Below are 25605 nucleotides of genomic sequence, written 5' to 3'. Positions count from 1 at the left end.
CATCTATGGCGCTGGTGTGGTAACCAAAGTCTGAATGGCGTCCATACGTTGGCGCAATGCCTCTTGTGCATTGGTCAAGTCGGTACGTAGATCCGTGACCATTTGCACGATTTGTTTCAAAGCATCACTGGCCTCCGTGGACATTTTCGTTGGCTGCTAATTCTGTTACTCACCACTCCGAAATAGGCCGAAGATGCAGAGGAGTGACCTTGGAGATGATGGTGGTACAAGAATCGATATTCAGGCTTCCATTCCAGCTCCCCTGAGTACAAAACTCAGGCTTCCTCAAAGAGGGGCTCTTTTCCACAATGTACCTCTCTGCTGTTTCAGTTGGGACAGACAGAGGTGTCAATTGAATAAAAGAGCGGAGAGAACACACATCTCCAATAACAATGCTGCAAAGGAATACAAAGATATTAGACAGTGTTGAGGTTAATGCAAGTGATTAGAACAGTTGAATTAAATGGGCAACTACCTAGATAGGTATTGGAGTGAATTTTCCCCGTGGTGGATCTACAAGGAATAACACAATATGAGCGTAAATGATCGAATTCAATATAGGTCCCAACTATATATAGAATTTATATCAACTAACCTGAATAAGGATATATTGAGGAAAGGAATCCAGGAAACAGAAGGCAACCACAGGAGAAAATAACAAACAGGGTTGTTAGTATAGGGAAGTAGCCCCGGACGGCACGAGGGTCGCACTAGTGCCGGGTTGGTGCAGTTTCAGGAAAGCGTTTATATGCACTTAAGGACAATCTCACAGGAAAGTCACTCAATGTCCCAGAATCCAACAGAAGGCAAATATCCAAACAAGTCGTAGAGATAAATAGTAGCAGAGATGAGGATTGCCAATTAAGTATGTACCTGAGCACACGTATCCTGAGTAGCTGTAGAAAAGTTCCAGATAGTCGACAGCAATTTGGTTCCGAGTGCAGAAGCGGCAACCTGGAATGAAGTACCGCAAGAGACAGAAGGGAACCGGATCCAGTAACGTTCCGAGTCAAACAACCAGACGAGCACGACAGGAATAAAGGAGGATACGAGGCAATCCAGTAGTCAGGCAAAGGTCAAAACCAGGAGTTCAGATGAGGAATCGTGTAGGAAGACACGAAGAAGTAACGGACGAAACCGCGTGTAGCTTGTAACGCTAATTAGCAGCAACAAGCCCCTTGGAATACAGTGGTTTTATAGTCGTAAGAGGGGCGTGTCTTGCCGTACGTCTTCCACGTACAAGACGTGTCAGCTGACCCTGAGTCCGTCGAAGTTTGTACAGACGCCATGGTAGCCTGTATCTGGTCCATAGAGGAGCTTGTAAAGAAGTCGTTCTCTGCAAGGAGGCCCGCGTGGAAGCCTGAAGTGTAACACACACTTGCATCTGTTTGCCAGTTCTGTGGGAGCAGTAAGAACATGTTCAATGTTCTGATCCCTGCCATGATCCTGTGTTCTAAAATATTATCTTAGCAAAATAATACTGATCTTCTTTTCAAAATGTTTAGCCAACTTATTTAGGATAGTTTCCTATGCATTAGGGGCTTCACTTCTCCAGAGGTACCATGCCCAGTAGACCACTCTGGGAGACTTTTGGCATCTTTCTTCCTTCATATCATAAGCTAAACATTAGCAAAGCTCTACTGTGCTCTAGGCTGAAAGAGGGACCATGTATTGCCAAAACAATCTTGAAAACCTTCCTTCCAAGTTTCCCATTTTATGACAGGTTCACCAGGAGTTGGAAGTGCTGCCATCATATGTAGATCAGTTGCAAGCAAAATGAGAACACCAAATAAACAACCAACAGGTCGCTACCACCTCGGACAAAGGACTTGTGCACTTCAAAAGTACCCCAAGGAAACTGTTACGGCAGTTTCATGTTATCCCCCCGATACTGAGGTCTGTGCCAACAGTAGAAGTATACAGATTTGCCAGTATTGAGAGAAGGTGTGAACTCACCGTACAAGCTTTTTCACCAAAATACACATTTTCACGTAATCCTCACCAATCTAGGAAGTTTCACCATGATTCTTGGATTGTGTGGTTTCCAGTAATCACACAGGAGTCCAAGGCAGACAGCAATCCAGGCTGGAGATGCACCAATGGTCAAAGCCACACTCGCTGCACCGTCCACACTTTGTTTCTCCAGGGGCGTGAGGGATAGAGCCACAAGCCTGGATAGGAGGGCCAACAGGAACCCCTCAATCTTGTTGCCAGAATTGTAAGGCAAGTCACATTAGAGCACCAGTGACACCCGGGAGGGGGGGGGCTTGGGGGCCTTGAATGTTTTTTTTCTCAAGCCTGGGAGATGTACAGTAGAAAAAGGTCCTCCTTCCAGATCCAACCAACTGCACAGAAGGCCCTCCTTCCATTTCCAAACAGCACAGTTCAACTGGAACTCGCAGGGCAGGGACAGACATCTGTACAAGGCAGGAGAATCTAGAACATATCCATGGTACAGATGGCAACAGCCTGGCAGGTCCAAGGCCCCTGCACAAATTGAATGTAAAGGGCAACCCATTTGAGATAAATAATTTGAGATAAATGATCTACACCAAATGCAGGCCAATATAGCGCACGTTTAACGATTTGAACCCTTTGTAACCAATAAGTAGCCCCAGAAAGGCTTCACTGAAAGAAAGGAATCCTTGGATTATGGGTCCACACTGGGTGAGTGTCCAATTTGGAGCTTCATCCTCTCAGGTGGACTGAAAAGTGTAGTGTAGCTGCAAATGTACGATTGGCATCGTACAGAAATGTGTGTAGGCCATATTAACGCTGAACAGGAACCTCAACATTTACTGCAATAGCTCACTAAAGTAAGAAAACTAGAAGGTTTTGCAATAGAAGTTTGAAACAAATTATTATTGAATCCTTTTAGTAAATCTTTATGAATCCAGCTATAAGCAGTAAATCGCAAAACAATCCAGAACACACATCACATTTAAAAAAGAGCATCACGTAAGAGACATTTTACATTCAAAGTCTCGTAGTAATTCTCATAGCCTTTGTGTTTATGGTGATAAACCATGTATAGCAAACCCAACCTTTATTAGTTTGATATTATAAAGGAATGGAAAACACTATAATTCAGCAACGGCGTACTAGTTTTAGCTTCACAGGTAATGATTTCATTATACCAGGTATACTTCTGGACGGGAGACTTATTGTCGGCTGATTTATTTTTCTTGAGGTTAAATACAGCATTGAAATATAGAATCTAAAATAAATTACTGTTGTATTCCATAAACATTTGTGGGGATATATAAATCCTTCTTTTATGTTTAGTTTTTCGGTATGAACTGTAGGTCTAGAAAGAGGAGTAGCTCTAAGAGACCTTGTTATGCGGCTGCAGTTGTTGGGGTTGCTGAGACTATGAACATGCTGATTTTGCTATGTGCACTTTGGTACGTGTGAGCGGGATATGGCAGACTGTTGGTAACGCTATGTGGGACTTTCATTTATAGATGGAAAAGCCCATGATACCATTTTTCAGAAGGTAGTAGGTAGCCCGCAAATTACCTCCGGCATGAGTAGCTTTTGGAAATGTGAACTAAGGAAGTGGTAGGTGGAGGAGACTCGTTAGACAAAAAAAGAATTAAAACAAAGGCACTACAGAGCAGGACGGTTGGCTATTGAGGGAACCTAAATACATTATTTTTGACAGCTGTCTCTTTGAGATTAAAAAAATTATGAAATGTAACTTTCGGAAACGTGGGAGGATTTGTTGGGAGCCATTGGTTACGTTTTCTCAAAGTCAAATGCACCAACCTGAAGATCAAGGGGAGCAATGTGCATGAACATTCAACATGTTGCTGGTCCGCTCAACCCATTCTTGCAAAAGTACCAGCAGGAAATGTAATTCATTCTTCTGCTTTGTTATTCAGTGACTCAATATTTAGTATGATCCCAAGTTTCTGTAAACCTTTAGGACTTAACTGCTAAAGCTACATATTACAAATATCAGAGGCAGTACTTGATCCCCCCCACCATAAGTCATGCCTGGAATCTTGAAGAGATAGCAATTGACAATGCTCTTGCAGTTAAAAGGCTCAGACTTGCTGGTTATGGACAGTGTGACAGTACTGTGCTTACCACTTATAGGATATGGAGACCCACAAAATAGTTAGTCATGTCGTGGTGCAAGTGTTAGAATGTACATCCTCTGTTGCCATGGAGAAATAGGGTTTGATTAAATCCATTGAACCTCTGCAATCAGGCGGATGGGAAATAGAATTGATAGCCACAGACAGGCATGTGGCTATACCAGAGGTCATACGAGAGCAGTTCAAGTACATAAAGCAACAATTTGATGTCATGTAACCAAAATCAATAACCAGAAATGTTATTGCTGTGGGTCAAAAAAGGGGTCAGAAAATTATAAAATGGTCACATCCCATCTGAAACCATCTTTGGTGCTGTTCCAAAACCTGTGAGGGTTCAGTTCAGATTATCTTTGAAAAGTGGCGTTAACTGCTCCCTCATACGCCAAACAAACACTTAAGGGAGGATAATGAGCATCATCACACATGTGAACATGGACCAGTGAGTGAAGAGCAGCAGCGTATGAAAATGTGGTTGGTGCCCGGCTCTCCTGCTCACGCTGCCCTTCAAAAGATAGTGTGCAACATAGTGGTTACCAAAGATTTGAAGGGTCTCCCTGAATTGTGCTACACTGGGGATTTGGATGTTTTCCAGAATGTGCTGCATTTTGGCATAGCCAGTAGAGATGCTCGAAAAAGGCAGCCTGTACTTGCTCACAATGAGAACATTGGTAGGGAACATGCAAAGACTGAAGGTGCTTTTGGAATGCTGGAATGGCGTTTACCAAAAGAGAAAAACAAATGGGGCTAAGCTCTCTATCTCTATCCCACTCTCGTTATACATCTCTATCCCTCTGTCCATACATTTTTCATATCTCTGTCTATCCATCTCCCTATCTTTCTCTATCAATATCTCAGTTTACATCTCTTTCTTTTTTTTTACATTTTCTTTATTCGATTTAATTGAATACACAATGTTTTCAAAATAAAAGAACGAAACAAATTTCCTTCCCCTTGAGGTCGTTCCTTTTGAATCACCATTGTTCTCTATCTGTCTGACCACGTCTCTACCTGCCTCTTTTTCTCAAACTCGCCTTCCTCTATGCATCTGTCTCCCTAAACTCCATCTGTCTGATGTGTTGTGTCTGAATGTATCAATCTATGTGTGTGACTCTGTACCACCAGCCCTCGAGAATCAACAGTTGTACAGCCACACACACCCTTATCCCAAAGGTGCATCTCTGACTACCCTTTAGGCTATGTAACACTAGGGTACTAACTATCTGCACACCGTTGTCCTGTACTAACTTTCCATTCTCCCTCCCCCGATCCCTCATTGTCTCTAGGGATGAAAACACCTCCTTTTTAATGATCTACCTCAATCACTCAATATTATGATAAATCACAGTTTTATGCAAATAGTTTCCACTAATAACTATATGTATTTCTCAATGTTAGAAGTCCAACATGTTTTCTTCATGGCAAAATTATTTCTATTTTATTGATTTAAAAAAAGAATGTTCGAACTATCCAGCCCTGACCCATAAGCCACGCTTGATCGCACGAGCCCTCCACTCAACCAACAAAGACTCAGAGCCGGGCCCGACCCAATGGGACTGAAAGATGAGACCCATCCTGGGACATTAGGGGAGGTATGGGGTAATCTCGTCCTATATACATTCTAAGAGGTTGCATACAAATGTTGATGTACATGTTCTCCGATGTGCTGTGTTATAAATAAACAAAAAAAGAATGTTCACTGGGAAAAGCAGTGATAATCTGATTGCTATGTAACAGTCTCCAACCACAAAGAATAACTTTAGAGCAATGTACCACGTGTGCATTTAGTATTGTTTTTTTTAATTCATAATTATCCAATAGCTTCAACAAAATGAACATAATTGTAACGATTTAAAAATACATGTCATTTGTGTCATGTGATGAACAATTGACTTACTATTTATCTTTCTATATTATAGCGTTTAGTAACATTATGTTTTAGATTTAATTTTCAGCGATAAAGCACATATTCTATTGTTCAAACCGAAAGCTATTTCAACCATGGAAGTTGGCAGTCTCACACAGTAGTCACGTTGCATTGAGTCCCTAAAATTATAAGGAGTAAACTAAAAGGGGCAAAATAATTGATTAACATACATATCAAAGTACCAGATCGACAGAAATAGAACTCTCATTTCTCAATTGCTCTTGAAAGAGAGAAAACACACTTATACATATCCCGGATGGACACGCAAACTTCGATGTAAGTACAATGTTTTTAAATTCTTAAAATAACTAATAGTGAGCAAGACATAAAACGATGCTGTGCATATATCTGCGAGGTAATGAACACAGGTATTTTTTTATAAAATTAAATTTAGCACGTAGAAAGAAATATTACATCTGGAACAAATTGCAATACAAACATAACCCATGAGTACAGAAATGTCCCAGTTCCATGCAGGTATCTTCGAGCAGGTCCTGCTTTTTGCTTCCAAGTGAATGCTGGAACCTGTAGTTTCATTTTCCCATTGTAAGGGTCGGGACTACAAGTACAAGCATCCAGGACTGGCTCGAATACACCCGCATGGAACAGGGAAAGTCGGGGCTATGCTGTAACTGAAAAATCCAGCATGGTGACAGATTAACTCTAGCCTTATACATATATAAAGCATCAAAAATAGATGTTTTATTCAGTTACATGATGCCTGTGTATTGCAGAATAGATACAAATGAATGTAGATTTTAAATATAGGGAGTAAAGTTCACTTATATGCGCAATGGGAACTAACGTAAGTCCTTTCTTTTCTTGATCCCTAGTTAACGTCATAAAAATGTGTGTATGTCATGGTAGCCATGTTCCCAAAACTAGAGCATCAACATCACAAACGCAACAGTGATCTCAATCTACTGAGACAATCGTGCAGCTCCGGTTTTCATTTGCTATGCCCGTCATCAGGCTAAACATGACCACATTAAAACAATGACTACAACTGGACAGTAGGCCTTATTTGCAGACGTTGAATGAACCATTTTTTCTCGACCGTGAAACCCTGAATGCTTTGTGATAACGGGGTCAAGAGAAGATAGAAGATCTTACAATATGGACTTTGATGTGAGTTAATGCATCTTTGTCATGTACAATTGAAGTACTGAGAATAAAACATGGAAGAAATAACAATAGGATTCCTATTGCTTGGACTACAAAAAACACATTGATGGAGCATTTGTTCTTTGAATGAGTTATGTATGTAAATAGTTTGAATGACTTTGTTCTATGCACTTAAATGTTTCTGTTGCAATACAAAATATAAAGATATACTACATTCCTGACTGAAAATTATTGAAAGTATAACATGTTAAGTTAAGCGACTAAACATACTAACTGTGTGTGTATGTTTAATGAGTGTCTGCTGTGTTTTGCATTTAGAAAACGTGATTGTGTAGATGCTGACAGTGGACATTTGCCTATGTGGTGCACCAACGTCACGACAAGGGGCATAGCACATTGGTCTGACATGCTGATATCAGGTAAAGGGGCACGTGATATGATTTATTGCTGCCAGAGCACCTGAATTTAGAGCAATCGATCAAAGGATTAGATTATCAAAAGGTGGTGGTTCCGCGAACTGTGCGATTCACATGTGTAAACGTCTGAAAAGATAAGATGCATTGGGAGAAATGTTGTTATTGATTGATATATGCTGAAAAATACATGACATATCCATCGGGCAAATACAATTCCGGAGAGAATTTCCTTTTTAATCTTTTGCTGTTGTATTTAGATCTCCTGATATTATTTGAGAGCGTTGACTTGGCACTGGGGGAAAAACAGCAAGCTGAAATAGGTACATTATTTGGAAACACTATTTTGAGTTATCAGTCTGAGTCAGTAGGAAATTGCTTTGGAAGGGAGGGAATTCTGGGTTCCTCTGATCGTATGACAGTGGAGTAGCCTACCTGTTAGGTTTTGTCCCATCTGCAGCTTAGTGCAAGGTGGGGCAGGTTACTCCTCCATTTATAGCCATCTCCACCTGTATTTCAGATGAAGACGATCAAAAAGCAATCTCTGCCACTGCTGTTCTGCCCCAAACACCCCACAAGGCACCTCACAGCTCACGTTATTGCTAACTAAGGGAACCCCAAAAATCCAGATGAATCTGTGACCCAGACCATCACATATCAGCAGTCTTTCTTGGTTTTCGTCTCATGGAAGATATTGAGAAATTGATCAAATGGTGCGCAGATTACAACATTGAGGTTATGTTGAAAAGGTATTTCATATTGCTAATAAGGTGAGGCATGTTTTAAAAGCTCTCTCTCTGAAAAAGTACACAACTGTTTTTGTAACATAGATCATGGTCTAGGCAATAAAAAAGGTCCCTACTGTTTTCTAGTGACACTTTCTGGAGAAGCATGGCATGTATATAAAGGAACTGTGTACTTTGAGAGAACAATCATTGGCAACAGCCACAAGAGTATGTGAACGAGCAACATGTGAATAGTGGCATACAAGTAATGGTAACGCATCAAGAGGATGCAAAATGAGCTTGAACCAAATCCCTGTCATGACCCTCGCCCAAAACCCCCTCTGGCAAACCCATTGGCCAGGTGGAGTCAGGACTTGGGCCTCTAGAGCCTGGCATCCTCTTCAAAAGCCCTCATGGGGCCAGTCCTGGCCTATGGCGCCAGGCTCATACACCATGAACAACAATGTGCTTGGGAACTACTTTATTGTATTCACAGCCAACATGGAGGCATCCACATAGCTTGGTTCTTAAGAACCAAGCTATGCGGTCTAGTGTTTTGGGTGTGGCAGGCCTGGAACTACTTTCCCTGGTACTACTTTACCTGGGCTATATAAACCACACCCTGACTGCAGAACATGCTTCGTGCTACTTTGAAGCTTGCAACGTGACGCTCACAGTGTCCAGCTATTCCCTCGAACCTCGGAGAAGCAGAACCTGCAAGGAGACAAAAGGAACAACATTAGCAGCAGCATCTTACCTGCAGTCTTCATCTTTAAACACTTGCAGCTACTGAGAACAGCTTCCTTGAATCTGCACACCTACCGGACAGTACGACCTGAAAGAGGAAGATAGAGGCAACATTAAAGAAAGCTGTAGAGACATTTACAAATTACGAACCGCTCAAAAGGCTTACCTGGCTGCTCGCCTCTCGGTTGGCACCACTCTGGACATTCCACTCGTGCTGAAGAACACCGTGGCCTACAAGGAAGGAAAACACAGGTTAGCAAAGGCAAGACTTCGCAGCGCTGCGCATAGCGCTTACTTACCGCATCATAGCGCTCTTAATGCGCCATCATTTACCAGCGGGGATCAACCAAGCCAGTTCGCCGCGCTGAAGATCTGCATACCTAAGGGAGAAAAAAGAGACATTTTAAACAAAGAAAGGCATGCAGGATAGCAACAAAACTAAAGAACAGCAATAAGACCTACCTGAGCAATATCAAACGGGCCGGCGTCAGTGAAGTAACTGGACCGCACTCGCCCATGAAAGACAACGCGCCCCTGCAAAGAAGGCAGGACGGAGAGCATGCCTAATTCTACCACAAGGTGAGGAGAGGGCGCCAGAGGGACTGAAAGCATACAGGGGTGGAGGGAGGATACTTACCCCATGTGAGCGTAACAGAACACAAAGCCTACCATAACAAATCCACCTGGGCGCCATGGAGACATCAGAAATGGACCAATTGGCCCAATTACTAGGAGAGCTTCGTGCTGAGGTTCATTCTGCCCGACAAGAGACTAATGCCCTCCGGAGAGACCTAATAGTGACCAAAGAACAGGCAGGACAGACGCCTCTACCTAGAAGCAATCCAACGATGCAAAGCCCCGCCATACCACCCACTCCTTTACAGATCACGTTACCTGGAACAGTGCCCCTGGCACCACCAGAAAGGTTCTCAGGCGAACCACGGAAGTATTCGGCATTCATCAATCAATGCCGCCTTCATTTTCTTTGAAGGCCTGGAGCATTTCCAAACGACCAAGCTCGGGTAGCCTTTGTCTTATCATACCTGAGTGGTAGTGCAGCAGATTGGTCGGTGCTGTTGGTAACCTATGACGATCCTCTATTACATGACATTGGGGGGTTCCAGAGAGAAATGGAAAAACCTTTTGCTCGCCATACCCAGGAACAAGCAGTAGACAATGAACTCTTGTCCCTCCGACAGGGGAATCAGGACTTGTTAACATATATTGCTACCTTCAACAGACTGTTTGCTGAAGCTAGGTAGTCAGAAAACAAAAGAACCACGTTATTCCATGGAGTCTTACAAGGCGAATTAAAGGATGTCTTAGCCCAGGTGGTTGATCGACCCAGAGACTGTGCAGAATTCATAAATCTGGTCGTGCAGCTAGACCACCAGTTGCAGGACCGAAAGGCAGACCAGTCTAAGACGGACCCTCGACTGTGTATGTTCGACCAAGGGAAAACACGCCCTGTGTACCTGAAAACGCTGTATAACCCATGCAGATTGGAGGGAAACGGCCTCCATTAACAAAACAAGAGCAGGACAAAAGAAGACAACAACAGCTTTGTTTGTATTGTGGGAAACTAGGACATTTCCTGAAGGACTGTCCAGTAAATCCCCCAAGAAGAACAGTCGGGGCCACAGAGAAGGATGAAGCTAAGGAATCGGGAAACTACCAAGCTCGACAAACATAGAGGTCAGTTTGTCGAATGAGAAGAAAGAGTTGCTGACCTCGCACTTTGCAATACCAGTGATCTTAATTAACCACCAATAGTCGTCAAGAATGCATGCCGTTGAAGCATACATCGATAGCGGATCAGTTGGAAATTATATTGATCAAGAGCTGGCAGCCAAGATGGGGTTTCCTTTGTGTTAAGCCAACTATGGACAAGGTAACCACTGTGGATGGGACAGAAATCGCTTTGGGACCAGTAACCCAGTGCACAGCCAGGGTAACCTTGCTGTGTCAGGACGGACATCGGGAGTCTATTTCATTCAATCTCATCAAGGCATCTCAGTTCAGGCTAATACTAGGGATGCAATGGTTGGATGCTCACAGCCCTTTGATAGACTGGCGGGCACGAAAATTAACCTTCCTCGGTGACTGCTCCCCTGCCTGCTATTAACAAGAGGAGAAACCCGACGTCTGTATCCCCACGACTCCCGGAGCGACAGTATCAACCCTGGGAGCAACTAATACCTTGCCAAGTCAATACCATGATTTCCAGGATGTTTTCTGAAAGGACCAAGCCAATACATTGCCGCTGCACAGGCCCTATGACTGTCAGATCGACCTTGTTCCTGGTGCACAAATCCTTTGCGGCAGGATCTACGCTCTCACAGAACCAGAAAACCTTCATTTGAAATCCTATTTAGACCAGTACTTTGCAGACACATTTATCCGTCCTTCGAAGTCCCCCACAGCCAGTCCTTTGTTCTTCGTACCGAAAAAGGAAGGAGACTTGAGAACCTGTATTGACTACCGCGCATTGAACCAGATCACAGTGAAGAACCGCTACCCCTTGCCACTTATCCCTGAGATGCTAGACCAAGCTAAACATGCCCAGATTTATACCAAATTCGACCTTCGAGGAGCGTACCACCTGGTCTGAGTCAGAAAAGGAGATGAAAGGAAAACCGCCTACCGTACTAAGTACGGCTTGTTTAAATATCAAGTCATGCCCTTCGGGTTATGCAACGCTCCTGCGGCATTCAAATATTTCATGAATGACGTCTTAGGGGAGTTAATTCATATGTGCGTCTTAGTGTACATAGACGACATCTTAGTATACTCAGCCTCGGAACAAGATCATGTCAGGCACGTTCGTTCAGTCCTCACCAAGCTCCGTCAACATCGCTTGTTTGCAAAGCTTGAAAAATGCTTTTTTCACGTCACCGAAGTAGAATTTCTTGGTTTTATCCTTACTCCAGGAGGCATCAGAATGGACTGCACAAGGAAGATGCCATTCTGAAATGGCCTTCACCAACGTCTTTGAAAGGGGTACAAAGCATACTGGGCTTTGCGAACTTCTACCGCCGGTTCATCCCAGACTTCTCTCAGGATGTGCACCCAATCACAGCACTATTACGAAAAAACAATAAAAAGTTTGCTTGGACCGAAGAAGCAGAAGAAGCCTTTCAGGAACTTATACGAAGGTTTACATCCGCTCCAATCCTGCGACATCCTCGTCCAGACCTCCCTTATGTCGTTGAAACTGATGCGTCCAGTCTCGCAATGGGGGCTGTCCTTTCACAGAGACCCGGAAACCGGCCAGCTACATCCTGTGGCCTTCTGGTCGAAAAAGTTCTCACCTCCAGGCTATCACGGAAAAGGATCTCCTGGCTATCAAATCTGCCTTTGAAGCCTGGAGTGTTACGCTCACCTGGCTCCCACAGAGGCGTCGATCTGGACTGGACTGCTGCGGTCTCCACCAATGCGACGCGTAGGGCGGAGATGACGGACTGGACTGGCCCACCTAGCTTCGTTCGCTTGGTCCGTAGGAATATTCTTCTGCAAGTGGAGAAAGGGAATTAACCACCCGTGGAGTTGAGCGTAAATCCCCCCACCCCGCTGTTCTCTCCACTGATCAACTTGGATGTTCCCTCTTATAGTCCCACATGATGATTTGAAAAGATGAGCTCTCCATCCTGCATTGAGCGCAGGGGCGCGTAGATAACCAGTTGCTTCACTGGCTCGAAGGAATTGGTGAGTTCCAAGACAATATTTACTCCGATATTCCCGGCAAGACACCATAAGTATGTAGTTCGTAAGAGTTCAAATGCCTGACTTTCACTCTTGTCTGATTCCTTGCAGGTTGCAGCTTGACCCTACTGAAGAGTTCCTCGTGGCAACCGGTAATGTTCTGGTAAGAATTTGTATTATCCAACACAGTTCGATAAAATAAAGTCCATATGTAACCTGTTGCTTTCTCCCTTATTCAGGCGCTGAGAGAGCGTATTAAGTCTTTTGTGGTGAGGAGGGTTCCCCTTGTTAGTCCCTTGTTTCACCTTGCTGTCCTTTTGTTTCCCCTTAGGGGCCAGGTTTGGCTAGGATGCAGTGGAAGCTGTGCCGACCCGTGAAGAAGAATAGTACCCCCGGTGGTTAAATCAGGTAAGTCTATGGGGGGTATTCCTCTGTGTATTCCCTTGGCTCACCTTGCTGTTCTTGTCTTCTCCTTAGGTGCCGGAGTGCGGCGGTAACATGCAGGAGGATGCAGTGAAATGTGAAGATGCTGCGAAGGCCGGTGAGTTGAGCGCGGCGCTGCAGCAGGCGAGGCGACGCGCATAAAATAACTTCTTTCTTCCAGCTCGAAGGCGCGATGGATCAGGAATTCAGGTAAGGATCAAAGGTATTGCTCTTGTTCTAACCTTTTCTCCTTCTTTCTCCCTTTTTCTAGGAGCTCCAAACTCGAGGCGGGCATGGCAGAAGACTGGATGCAGATTTGCAGGCACGGTGAGCGTTACGCTGCTGGATGCAGAATAACGCGAAGCGTGTGCTGCTCTTCGGGCGTGGTTCAAATAGCCTCCAAAGTAGTCCCAGGTAAGTATTCCTCCCCAGCCCCACCCGAATAAAAAAAATAGTCCCCAGGTAAAATAGTCCCTTCCAAGCCTCGTTTGACTTGGAGCTCTTGCAGCATGGTCTGCATCAGGTAAGTTTTAGTCTATGAACCTGGCGCCTATGGCTCCAGGACTGACTCTCCATATGAGCCTGGCGCCATAGGCGCCAGGACTGCACCCAAATAGCCCCTAGCGGGGGTTGTTGGGCTTGCTTGGGGTAACTTGATGCCTGCTTCTGGGGCTGCTGGACTTGGTCTGGGTCCCCGGGGGTAGGCATCATGACAGCACTCCCCCCCCAAGGCCCCTCCTAAAGTCATTCTTCCCTGTGGTTTGTTTGTCTGGGAAATGTCGGTGGAATTTTTTCACCAATCGGGGTGCAGGAACATGGTCACTAGGTTGCCATGACCTTTCCTGTGGTCTGTAACCTTTCCAGTCGATTAAATAAAAAAGTTTTGACTTTATCAGTTTGGAGTCCAGGATGTTCTTAATTTCAAATTTGGGTTCTCCGTCTACAAGGATGGGGTCTGGTGGCTTGGTTTATCTTGTCCCTGGTTGTACTGGCTTCAAAAGTGACACATGAAACACGGGATGAATTCGCATATTAGCAGGTAAATCCAACTTGACAGCCACCGGGTTGATAATGGCCTTAATAGAGTAAGGTCCCATATATCTGGGGTTAAAGGTCCATGTTCCCTTTAGAGGTATATGTTTTGTGGCTAACCATACTTGGTCCCCTATTTGGTATTGTGTAGAATCACTTCTATGCCGATCAGCATCTTTCTTGTATTTTCTTTCGCCTGTTTTAAATGTGTAGTTGCTTCCTTAAAGGCTTGTGTAATCGTAGCGTGCAGATGGTCCACTGCGGGCATTTCTAAGTCTTGGGGTGAGTCAAGGTTTGCGGTTCGAGGATGGTGCCCATATAAGGTATAAAAGGGGCTTTGTCCAGTTCCAGAGTGTACTGAATTATTGTATGCATATTCAGCGATCCAAATAATGTATTTCCAATTACTCTCCGTCTGATGAAACATACAACTCAGTTATTGTTCGAGAGTCTGGTTGGTCCTCTCCGTTTGACCATCGGTCTGGGGGTGGTGACTGGTCGATAACCTCAAATCTATTTGCGCCAATTGACAGCATTTGTTCCAAAAATGTGAAATGAATTGACTGCCCCGGTCAGAGACCAACACGGACGGAAATCCATGTATGCGAACAATGTTTACGAGGAATTCTTTGGCCAGGATTGAGGCTGAAGACAGTCCTATTAAAGGAATAAAGTGGGCCATCTTGGAAAAAAGATCCACAATAACTAGAATGGTGTTAAACCCATTACAAGGAGGTAGATCGGTAATAAAGTCTAACGATAAGGTGTGCCAAGGTGTAGGCGGAATGTCTAAAGGTTGTAAGAGCCCAGCTGGTTTTTTCTTTTGACTTTTGGTTTGGGCTGCAAATGCCACAAGACATCACAAATGATTTAATATCCTTTCGCCAGGTGGGCCACCAGAATTGTCTTTTAATTTTAGCTTCAGTTTTTGCAATACCTGGGTGCCCCTCCATTAGGGTATCATGATAACGGGAAATTACTAGCTCTTGTAGTTCCTTGTGTGGCAGAAATAGCCACCCTTGGTAATAAGGCAGATCATTGGTGATAGAGTAGTCCGGCCCTTTCTTTACCTAGTCCTGCAGGGCTGTAGGATCAAAGAGTTGCTGGATCTTTACCTGAATGTCCTCTAGTGTCTGTAGAGTAGTCATGCCAAGAATCCTTTGTTCGGAAATTATAGGTACTGGTTCTGGGTTCACTTCTGCCTCTCCCATCCCTATTCGGGATAAGATGTCTGCTTTACCATTCTTACAACCTGGTCGATAGGTTATCACGAAATCGAACTCGGCAAAGAACAATGCCCATTGGAGTTGACGTGACGATTGGGCCTTGGCTGTTTTTAAATACTGTAAGTTCCAGTGATCGGTGATCACAGTAATGGTATGCCTGGCACCGAGAAGATAGTGCCGCCAAGCCTTGAAGGCGGATTAATGGCTAATAACTCCTTGTCGGTAACCGCATAGTTTAACTCGGGTGTCAAGAACTTTCTGGACCAAAATGCTACTGGGTGAAGCTGGCCAGTTTCAGGGTCCTTTTGAGACAGGACAGCTCCCATGGCTAGACTGGATGCTATGTATGGAAGTTCAGGGCGCGGGTGCTTTAACACAGGTGCAGACGTGAATTTCTCTTTCAGCTCTTGGAAGGCATTTTCAGCTTCTTCAGTCCACATAAAGCGTTTTATTTTTTCGCAAGAGTGCTGTGATGGGATGTACGACATGTGAAAAATCTGGGATGAATCTGCGGTAGAAATTGGCAAAGCCGAGCATGCTTTGTACTCCTTTAACTGAACTTGGTGATTGCCACTTAAGGATTGCGTCCACCTTTCGTGAGTCCATTCGGACTCCCTTTGGGGTCAGGATAAACCCAAGGAATTCAACTTCTGTGGCATGAAAAACACATTTTTCTAGTTTTGCATATAGTTTGTGCTGGCGGAATTTCTCAAGGACTGTTCGGACGTGCTTCACATGGTCAGATACTGAAGAGGAGTATACTAGAATATCATCGATATACACGACAACACAAACGTCAATGAGTTCACAAAGTACATCGTTCATGAAGTATTGGAAGGCTGCTGGTGCATTGCACAACCCGAAAGGCATCACCTGGTATTCGAATAACCCATACTTAGTGCGGAAAGCAGTCTTCCATTCGTCACCCTCTTTTACACGTACCAGATGGTATGCCCCCGGAGATCTAATTTAGTGTATATACAAGCGTCCTTCACTTGGTCTAGTAGTTCAGGGATCAGAGTCAACGGGTATCGGTTCTTAACAGTTATCTGGTTCAATGCGCGGTAGTCTATGCACGTTCTGAGGTCACCTTCCTTTTTGGCTACGAAGAACAAAGCTGAAGATGCAGGGAACTTGGATGGGTGAATAAAGCCATTGGCAAGGTACTGGTCTAAGTATTGTTGTAGGTGAAGGTTCTCAGGTACCGTAAGGGCATAGATCCTGCTACAAGGGGGTTGTGCACCGGGTATGAGATCGATTTGACAATCGTACGATCTGTGAGGTGGTAAGGTGTTTGCCTGTTCCTTTTGGAAGAAATCCTGGAATTCATGGTATTCTGGAGGTAGTTGTTGACTGCTGTGGTTACTGTGGCCAGGCATGCGTTCAGATTTTTCTTTGGGTAACAGGTCTGTGCACAATCCGGGAAGGTTATTCTCTTCTCTGGCCAATCAATACAAGGATTATGTGTTTCCAACCAAGGTATCCCCAGTATTATTTGGAACTGTGGGGCTTTGATTAGATCAAACACAATAGTCTCTCGATGCCCATCCTGACCCAATAGTGTCATCTCTGCGGCGGAATGAGTTACAGGCCCAGAGGCAATTTCAGTTCCATCTACTGTGGTGATGACATCTGAGGTGGTTTTTCGGCAGAGAGGTAGATTCATCTTGGAAGCCAATTCATAGTCCACATAGTTTCCTATGGCCCCGCTATCAATGTATGCCCTTACTGCATGCATACACAATGGCTGCCCTGGACCTACGAGGACCATTGGTATGATGAAATGCGAGGTCTGGGTATCCTTCTTCAAGCTTGGCAAGCGGACCTCTACGCTTGTCGGGCGTGGTCGTTTCCCCGAGTCTGACTCCATATGGCTTTTATCAGCAGCTCCTACCACCTTCTTGGGTGATTTTACAGCGCAATCCCGTCGAAAATGTCCAGAAGTTCCACAATATAGACACAATTGCATTTGCCGTCTCCTTTCTCTTTCCTTCTGGGTTAAGGGTCCTTTAACCCCTCCGATTTGCATGGGTTCTGAAGCATCTGCTCCTTTGGGGTTAGCGTGGGTTTTGACCAACACCCGATTCTCAAACTTGGCTCGATCAGCCTTTCTGTTCTGAAGTCTGTGATCTAACTGGCCCACTAAGTCTATATATTCAGCGCAGTCTTGAGGTGGGTTCACAACTTGAGCCAAGACATCCTTGAGTTCTCCTCGAAGCCCTTGATGAAATAACGTGATTCGTTTTACCTCAGGCCATCCAGTTTCCACTATTAACCCATTAAAGGTCGCGATGTAGGATAGAAGGTCCTGGTTACCCTGTCGTAGGGACAAAAGTTTGTTATCGAGGGCCTGTCCTTGGGAGTGCCGGGCAAATAGTCTTTCCATGCTAGTTTGAAAGCCCTGAAAATCCCGAACAATTGGGTCATCCTGAGTAACTAGTGGAATTGACCAATAAGCTGCACTGCCGCTGAGATATGACAATACAAAGGCTACCTTGGCTTGATCGTTTGGGAAGGCTCCAGGTCTGCATAAAAAGTGCAAGCAGCATTGGTTCATAAACACAGGAAACCTTTTGGGATCTCCGGCAAAGCGTTCGGGTGGGGCTAATGGAATATGTCCTGGTAGGTTTATTTGCACAGGGTTACTCGATAACACAGAAGCCGATTTCCCCCGGAACCTTGTAGGGGTGCTTGTCCAGCCTGGCTTTGCAATAGTTGCCTAGCAAGATCATCAGTTTGCTCCTTTGACAAAATCAGTTCTCTCCTAAGAGCATTGGTTTCTTGATGGGCGGAATGCACTTCAGCCCTCAGTTCCCCTAGTAATTGGGCCAATTGTTCAGTCTCTGAGGTTTCCATAACGCCCGGGTGAGAATTTGTGGGTAGGCTTCGCGTTCTGTTATGCTCACCTGGCTCCCACAGAGGCGTCGATCTGGACTGGACTGCTGCGGTCTCCACCAATGCGACGTGTAAGGCCGAGATGACGGACTGGACTGGCCCACCTAGCTTCGTTCGCTTGGCCCGTAGGAATATTCTTCTGCAAGTGGAGAAAGGGAATTAACCACCCGTGGAGTTGAGCGTAAATCCCCCCACCCCGCTGTTCTCCCCACTGATCACCTTGGATGTTCCCTCTTATAGTCTCACCTGATGATTTGAAAAGATGAGCTCTCCATCCTGCATTGAGCGCAGGGGCGCGTAGATAACCAGTTGCTTCACTGGCTCGAAGGAATTGGTGAGTTCCAGAACAATATTGACTCCGATATTCCGGCAAAACGCCGTAAACATGTAGTTCGTAAGAGTTCAAATGCCTGACTTTCACTCTTGTCTGATTCCTTGCAGGTTGCAGCTTGACCCTACTGAAGAGTTCCTCGTGGCAACCGGTAATGTTCTGGTAAGGATTTGTATTATCCAACACAGTTCGATAAAATAAAGTCCATATGTAATCTGTTGCTTTCTCCCTTATTCAGGCGCTGAGAGAGAGTATGAAGTCTTTTGTGGTGAGGAGGGTTCCCCTTGTTAGTCCCTTGTTTCACCTTGCTGTCCTTTTGTTTCCCCTTAGGGGCCGGGTTCGGCTAGGATGCAGTGGAAGCTGCGCCGACCCGTGAAGAAGAATAGTACCCCCGGTGGTAAAATCAGGTAAGTCTATGGGGGGTATTCCTCTGTGTATTCCATTGGCTCACCTTGCTGTTCTTGTCTTCTCCTTAGGTGCCGGAGTGCGGCGGTAACATGCAGGAGGATGCGGTGAAATGTGAAGATGCTGCGAAGGCCGGTGAGTTCAGCGCGGCACTGCAGCAGGTGAGGCGACACGCATAAAATAACTTCTTTCTTCCAGCTCGAAGGCGTGATGGATCGAGAATTCAGGTAAGGATCAAAGGTATTGCTCTTGTTTTAAGCTTTTCTCCTTCTTTCTCCCTTTTTCTCTCGAGGCGGTTGTGGCAGAAGACTGGATGCAGATTTGCAGGCATGGTGAGCGTTACGCTGCTGGATGCAGAATAACGTGAAGCGTGTGCTGTGTCGTGATGCACAAAATTGCAAATTTGCCAATCAGGGCTTTAGATGACAGCATTAGCCGCTGAAAGCCAATTGTTTATTCAAAGTATATGCTAAATGCTGACAGTAGTCTGTTGTAGCACTTCCATTACGCAGTAGTGAGCTACAAGGAATATGCAGGCCTAGTAGGGGTGGTAGGTCACATTATGCATGGTAGATAGACAGGCAGGGTGAAGGCCCCAGTTCTGTAGCTAGTAGAGATATTATTGGAGTGTTTGGAGCATTATGGCACCTATATAGCACTTAGATAGCCAATCTTAAGCGCTATGAACACTGAGCTATGAGTGCATGCCTTTTAGAGCTTGCTCACATGGGGTTAATTCATCTCAGCTTCTCTTAGAATATTCTGCCTTTCTAACTGTAGCCCTGCATGGCTTCGTAAACAAATCCTGTTTCCCTGAGAAGGCCTGGTACGGCCTTGCCCACAAGCTGATAAGGACATTCCAGTGCTTTCGCAGAGAGGGCTCCAAGGGAGGGGTAGGAGCGAGCAGGGAGCATCGCAGAGTTGGGTTTTCCCATGAGCAAGCCTATATTTTGCACAGGGAAAGTTCTGGAACTGTGCGTCATGGACTGACAGCACGAGATTATAAAAAGGCATGCCCACAAGACTCAGGTGGGAGATCGATCTGTGGACTTGGTTTGAGCAAAATCGAGTGTCCCGAACCTTATGCTCTGTCGGCGCCCTGCAGCGCTGTCCTCTGAGCGGGGCTGGCAACAGCTAGCTTCTGAGGGCCAGGGTCTCCCAGTGCTGATTGAAGGGGCGTAAGACTGTGTTTCTCTGTGTTTCTCTGTGTTTCTATATTTTGTATTTCTCTAAGTTTTGTGTTTTGTAATCTTCTCTAACTTGAATCCCAAGAGGCTGCTAAATCTTACTGTTTCTAATAAATGCTAAACTTTTTGAAGGTGTCATTTGTCACTAGCATGAGTTCACTGCTCGGCACAATAAAACCTGTATTTTGGGCTGAATTGGGAGCCCAGTGAGACTATCCATGCATCACGTCTAATCAGGAAATTCCATCGGAACTTCCCAACCAAACCTGGGCCAGACAGAAGGAACACCATGGGAGGGGCCTTAGGGGGGAGTGCTGTCACGACCCTCGCCCAAAACCCCCTCTGGCAAACTCATTGGCCAGGTGGAGTCAGGATTCGGGCCTCTAGAGCCTGGCATCCTCTTCAAAAGCCCTCATGGGGCCAGTCCTGGTGCCTATGGCGCCAGGCTCATACACCATGAACAACAATGTGCTTGGGAACTACTTTATTGTATTGTCAGCCAACATGGAGGCATCCACATAGCTTGGTTCTTAAGAACCAAGCTATGCGGTCTAGTGTTTTGGGTGTGACACGCCTGGAACTACTTTACCTGGGCTATATAAACCACACCCTGACTGCAGAACATGCTTCGTGTTACTTTGCAGCTTGCAACGTGACGCTCACCGTGTCCAGCTATTCCCTCGAACCTCGTTGAAGCAGAACCTGCAAGGAGACAAAAGGAACATCATTAGCAGCAGCATCTTACCTGCAGTCTTCATCTTTAAACACTCGCAGCTACTGGGAACAGCTTCCTCGAATCTGCACGCCTCCCAGACAGTACGACCTGAAAGAGGAAGATAGAGGCAAAATTAAAGAAAGCTGTAGAGACATTTACAAATTACGAACTGCTCAAAAGGCTTACCTTTTTTTTTATTATTTATTTAATGAATTTAGTTGAATTTAATCAACTTTTTTCAATTTAAAACAGCAATTTATCAAAAGGTTTACATATAAAACACAGTGAATTATATAACATACAATCATAAAACCCCACAAATCACCCCAAATGTCACACCATCACTTCCAATGCTAATAGTTACATTTGGGTTTTGCATTATTAAACGATTGATACGCAATGAACAGGTATGACAATCACTGTTCCATATAGCAGAAATTGTTAGGAATCGAGCTATTTTAGTAGATTTAAGGCTCGCAGAAAGTTAATTGTGGCCAGTTTTATGCTCATGCAGGTGGTAGTGGAAATAGCAAGCCATCTATGCTCATGTCTCATCTGGCTAAAGTAAGGCAAATGTTTACTAAAGTGACTTTGTCTTAAGTTCATAAGTTCAGGACAGTCCACAATAACATGCTCCAAAGTTTCAATAGTTGTTGCATTGTTGCAAAAACTACATCCTGAAGATTCCCGCGGGATTTCTTTTCTACGGGCTTGAATTTCACGGGTAGGACATAAATTAAAACGCATGCGTAACAAAGCATTCCTAACAGTAGGAGAAGGAGATTTGCATAAATAGAAGGCCATGTCTCTATAACACTTTGCTGAGAAAACTGCTGGATCAAAATCTTTATACTTCAAACACAGATCTCTAGTGTCAATCCAATCCATCATGTAGAGTTTTTTCATAGCTCTAACAGGATCGGTGACAAGAGTTTCAATAGAAATGTCTGCATTTAGTAGTATGGTAAGGATGTTTTTAGACTATGTTTTCGGAAACAGATGAGAGGAAGACATCAGATAGCTGGCAACTGTGGCTAAAGTTGATTTATCAAGAGCAGATAATAGACAGTTTCTAAACAAGCTGCATGAGCGCCAGTTATACATTGCCAAAAGTGAGGTCAAACCGACTTCATATCGAATGATCGGGCCTGGAATGCATTGTGGCAAATTTAGAATAGCACGCCAAAATTTTGCTTCCAAGCATGTAGGAATACTGGATCACTTGTACTGTATGTCTCTAGACCATATAAGATGGTAGGGATGACATTCTGAATCCAGAATATTCTGGCGGATTGCTGTGAGAATTTTAACTTCAATTATCATTAACTGGGAATGAGCGTTCGACGATCCGTCAAATAGGATACCCAAGTATGTATAATTGGGAACCACCTCTAAATGTATGTGCTCTATTTTCCAGGTCATGCGATGACTGCGCTTGCCTTTCGGAGTGTAGACTACGATTTGGGTTTTCTTGTCATTTACTACCAACTCATTCACTCGAAAATATTGACATAATGCTGTTAAAAGATTTTGCAGGCCAATGGGAGTTTTAGATATTAGTACTAAATCATCTGCGTACCATAACGCTTTCACCTCGATGTTATTCAATTTTGGTGAATCTGCACGTACTTCTTCAAGTGCACTTCTAACATCATTAATGAAAAAATTGAACAACGCTGAGGCGAGAATGCACCCCTGCTTCAGCCCCCGGTAGGTAAGGACGTCCGATGATAGAAGCCCCTCAAAGTTCAATCTTACCCGTATGGAGGTATTCGAGTGTAATGCGAAAATTATGTCACTTAAAGTTGACGGACACCCAGCCTCTAACAATTTATCCATCAGTCGGGGTCTAGAAACTGAGTCAAATGCCGAGTGTAGGTCAACAAACGCAAAATACATGGGCTGTTTAACGGACTGTGCCTGATGTTTAATGGCATGAAGAGTTATTAAATTTACCGAAGTGCCCAGACCTGCCACGAAGCCTGTATGCGCCGGATCGCGCTGATTTGTTTGGGCAGTCCATTGGTTAAATTCCTTCAAAACCAGGCGTGAAAAAAAAAATTCCCGGCGCGTCTAGGAGGGCAATGGGGCGATAGCATTTTGGATCTTTACGGTCACCTTTCTTGTAGATGGGAACTATAAGAGAAGTACTCCAAGATTTTGGAATTATCTTAGTGGATAAGATGTGACGAAAGGAATTAAACAAGATAGTAGCCCATTCTTCTGGGTTCTGTTTAAGCATATGATTCGTAAAACCATCCGGCCCAGCCGCTCGTGAGGAGGATGACTTATTAATGAAATCCCTCACAGATTCCATCGAGCATTCCAGGGACCAAATAGCAGAAGATCTCTGTATATATTCATATTTGGACATGTTATAGTCAGCATATAGGTGGGTAAAATGTTCTATCCATTGCGTTTCTGCAACACCATTTATTTGGGATTCCAGTTGGGAAGAGGTATTGCACTTGTTCAATAATTGCCACACTGGTGCTGAGTTTTTCGAAGAGCAAACAGACAGGAAATTCTCACTGTCAACTTGAAATAAACACACTTTTCTAGCACACGTCCAATTGCGATATGAGCATTTTGCTGTTTTGATTGCTTGGAACTGTTCTTTTAGCGGCAGGATTCGGGAGTAACGTATCTCTTTTCTGATGGTGTAAAGCTACATCAAAGCCGTGAATATGGGAGCGAGAAGATCTAATGTGTAAAGATTCACCATTTCTGAACGTGTCAAGTACCTCAACATAAGACGATAAAGAATTTGTGCTTTGGTGTCGTAAAATAGCTGTGTTTAATGATTGCAACAAAAGTTTTGACCAATGAAAACGATTCTTACCATTGTTAAGTATCAGCAATTGTTTACACCAATGTTTGGTAGTGGAGACAGTCTGACAGGGAGTCAACCATTGCAGGGACAATATGTGATGATCACTATGTGTTTGTTTTATGATTTCGAACTTAATGGCGTTAGCGTATATGCTTTCACTTGCATAGATGTAGTCTATGATGGAACTAGAGTTTCCCCTTTCCCACGTGTTTTGCGGTAGGATGTCGCCCATAATTGAACCATTCCTCACCTTCAGATTCAGATCTTTGATAAAGGTGCTCCATCTCAGACTTGCATTGCATGACCCCTTATTAGGGGCAGGCAAACATGCAAAGTTTAGGTCTCCCGCCACCATTAAGCCAGAAATCGAATGTAGAGCAATAGTTTCAAAAACTGATGATAAGGCAAGATAAAAAGCATCATCAGTAATGCCTGCGGGATTACGATAAAGGTTTATGAGAGCAAATACTTGCGGTCCATGAGTGATTTTGACCACCTGGATGAATCTATTCGGCGACAGCCATTCCCCAATTTGGAAATTTTTGCTAGATTTAACGGCCACCAATAAGCCCGCAGTTGGTCTACCTTTATTGGAAGACACTGCCAGGAGAGAACAAATAATATGATCATCCCATGTGGGGGCAGATACCAGCCACGTCTCTTGCAAGGCTATAATATCGTAACTGTTTAATTGAGCATTCGCAGACCACTGTAGATGTGAGTGCCCTCTAGTATTCCAGCTAGCAAGAGAGATACTTTCTCTCTTCTCAACTATTGATGGTTATAACATATTTTTTTATGTCAATCTGGTCTGTGGACAGTTAACCTCCGTGCAAAAGGTGCAAGAGCATTCTGTGGTCGGAACCTGTACTGGTATCTCGTTTTGAACTGTATTTTCTTGTGTCGGTGGACGGGCAGGGTCTAATGCAAGCAAAAAGCCCAGATTGAATAAGTCAATTTTTGATTTCCATAGAGCGTTCCGGACCAATCCCGATTTGATCCATAATCTTACAATTGATAGATTATTTTCGCAAATAAATTCAATCTGGTCAAAATCACTCGAGGACAAGTCCTCCAGGGACTGAATGTCTCCAAAGATGTTCAAAACACTAGAGCGACACAAATCATATTTCGAATAGGGGCCCTCACGACATTTTAAGATTAAGGTGTGGAAAGAATTAAAACGCTGTGTTTTGATGTCTTTTTGGTTATGAGCTTGAATTTTGGACTTCATACCAGGATTCTCATTTGGATCTCTCATATTTGGGCAAGAGAAAGAAGGATTAGATTGGGCCCTTGATCCTTGGACGTTACTTGGGCGGGCCAGAGACGGATCATGACGGTGACACTCCTCTTGAGCTTTGACAGAATTGGATAAGATAGGAACGGTTAGAATTCCAGCTGCTCGATTTAGCTCTGGGAGTGCCTCAGACAGTCTTTTGCCAAGATAGGCATCTACCGCCGTTTTCAGGGCGGATAGACGATCTTAAAAGCCAGCAGATGGAATAGGAAGTGTTTGAGGACCAGAACAGCCCCTATCAGTACCGGTCGGGATGGAGTGAGTCGTGCTGCCTTGCGTGAAAGGCGTAGGGGGCAAGGTAGAAGAAGCCTCGCGCTCAAAAAGGTCCACCAGTTCATTCAAAGGCGCATAGTCACCCTGGGGGACTTGCGAGACAGAACTGGAGGCGACCTTGGAGGCAACCGTTACCGCTAAGGGGGTAACAAGATCTATAACACCTCCCAAGCCTTGAGGGGGATGCGCTATAGGCGCTAAGGCGCCAATCACCAAACTAGTTGGTGGACATGTGACCTGTGGATT

The 25605-nt window shown here is 44.4% G+C and overlaps 1 protein-coding gene across 1 annotated transcript in view; it reads left to right on the top strand.

Moving 5' to 3' along the window:
• Positions 1-25605, top strand: part of MRPS2 (mitochondrial ribosomal protein S2) — a 161177-nt gene that overhangs the window by 95283 nt on the left and 40289 nt on the right. Inside the window, exon 4 of the transcript XR_011268504.1 lies at positions 7471-7571. The gene's annotated coding sequence lies outside the window, so the exon portion shown is untranslated. The remainder of the gene's footprint in view (positions 1-7470; positions 7572-25605) is intronic.

The sequence above is a fragment of the Ambystoma mexicanum genome, chromosome 8, assembly GCF_040938575.1.
Source record: "Ambystoma mexicanum isolate Mex_15411 chromosome 8, UKY_AmexF1_1, whole genome shotgun sequence".
Lineage (NCBI taxonomy): Eukaryota > Metazoa > Chordata > Amphibia > Caudata > Ambystomatidae > Ambystoma > Ambystoma mexicanum.
The sequence above is the reverse complement of the archived record's forward strand: the minus strand, read 5'-3'. Positions and strand labels throughout refer to the sequence as shown.